The 2,067-nt window shown below is 43.8% G+C and overlaps 1 pseudogene; it reads right to left on the minus strand.

The window, feature by feature from the left end:
* Positions 1-956: 956 nt before the first annotated feature.
* LOC127192326 (tumor suppressor candidate 2-like) lies at positions 957-1,275 on the minus strand (annotated as a pseudogene).
* Positions 1,276-2,067: the final 792 nt, after the last annotated feature.

Consider the following 2,067-nt stretch of genomic DNA (forward strand, 5'->3'; position numbering starts at 1 on the left):
GCCTCAGGGATTTTTTTCAGAGACCTCCTGTTGTAGTGGTGCAGCAGTCTGGATTCTGTGGGTCAGAGTCCAGTTTTCTTGCAGTCTTCCTTCCTTGGGCTACCTGAGAAAATGGCTCTGCATGTGTGTAAACTGTGTGTGAATGAGTCTCACATCTCATAGACTAAGTGAACTCCTCAGTGAAGAAGAGACATTTTTAGTGATACTTTCTCTTTCCTTCATGGTCATCCTTTTGGCAGGTGTTAGCATTTCTCAGTTTTGTTCCAATAAAGTGCTTTGCACCTCTTTCCCATGGGCAGGTCTCCTGCTGCTCAGCCAGATCTGCTCACCTGTGAGTGACAACTAAGAGCCCTGGATAGTGAAGACAGAGTCGATTGTAGCAAAGGGTCCCGGTATGTTAGACAGATTAAGCATGGTGTGGGGTGGCACTGAAGTGACAGTAGAAACAGGACATGAAATTGATTTTGCAAGATTCTATTTCATTAGTGATTATGGAAATTTTCACTGAGAATAATGTTAGATGTGGTAAAATGGATTCCCCATTATAGGCAGTACAGTAAGCATTTAGTAGTTCCCTGTATTTGATTAGCTTTGAGTCTCTAAAATAACTGTTGCCCATTGAAAACAAAGTCTCTGACCCAGACTGAAAGCAGGCCTGGCCTTGGGTGTGAACTGAGCCATTTGTGTGTGTAGCAAATGTCATAGTGGATTCCTTTTTAGGGCCTGTGACTTTCCTTATCATTTTCTTTGGTCAGGTTCCAAGTGTAATCTGTATATTTTTCCCCCTCTGCAATTACCCTCATATTGAACCAGAAAATCTACTATTACTAAAAATAGTTTTGCCAGTATGGCTCCAGTGGGCATGTCTGACAGACTGGGATTGTAGCACACAGGATCCAAATTGGGATGTGACCACTGATGACACTGCCCTCCTCCTCAGTCTGCATAGCTATTTTTCACATTGTTAATGGTATTACTATGTAGTCCAAGATATGGATTTGGACCTGGGAATCCAGCCTCACGATGCCCTGAGGAATCAGATTCTTACATATCTGCCTCGGCATGGCTCGCTTCTGTCCGTTCTTGGTGACAATTGCCTCCTCATAGAATTCGTGAGCCAGATCCCCATCTTTATCATAGAACATGGAGCTCTGGCCCATGAATACGAAGGGAGGCACCACTCCGGCACTGCACCAAAGATTGCTCAGCGCCTGCCGCCCTGGTAGCAGAGGCAAAGGGCCAGAGGCCCCGAGCTTTGGAGCCGCTGCCGCCCATGTTGGCAGTGGACCCGTGGCTGCTAGGCTCTCACAGTGCAGTGGACCTGACTATGCCCTGCTCTGGTCTCGACTTGCAGGTGCCGCAGCTGCTGCCTGATTCTTTGTTTTCTTCTCTTTGTTAATCTATTTACTTGATTTCGAGTGTTATGAGTTCCTTTAGCTTTTGTTAGTTTGATAGCTCTCTGTGGAGGAACATTTTTAATTGTCTCTTGAGCCTAAAGGTTTGCCTCTCATTTCTTGGCAAGTCTGTGTTTTCCAGTTGTAATCATCAATGTTTGGGTTTTTGTTACTTAAGTGATTGACATGGTTAACACATTGGCTTTGGGTTTTTCAAACTTTCTCATATATTAATGTCTGTGTCCTAATTAGCTTCAGGAACGTTTCAGACCCCACAATCCTGTGAGGGAGCCTCATTTGAGGGCATGCTTTCATCAGAATGTCTGGTTAATATGTCTGTGAGAGATTGTGTGACTGATGATTACTACCTGAGATGTTTTTGATAAGAGCATGGAGCAAGTTAAAACAAAAAATGGTACACAAAAAGCGATTTTGCTGTTGCACAGATCCTGGGAAGTTCTCTTTGGGAAGAATGTGGAAAATATCAGAAATTGAGCTTAATCGGCTGTTCCTGTAGGACCTGGAAGGTCATAGTGTTTTGAGTAGTTCAGACAGAGGAAGTTAAGGTCATAGGGATTTAGCAGAAAATAGACCCCGGGAAAAATTTAGCTAGAGGACATTTGTGTGATGTTTCTTATTCTGCTCATGCCCTGAGACAGAATTGAAAATCAGT

This window comes from Acomys russatus, chromosome 7 (genome assembly GCF_903995435.1).
Source record: "Acomys russatus chromosome 7, mAcoRus1.1, whole genome shotgun sequence".
Taxonomy (NCBI): Eukaryota; Metazoa; Chordata; class Mammalia; order Rodentia; family Muridae; genus Acomys; species Acomys russatus.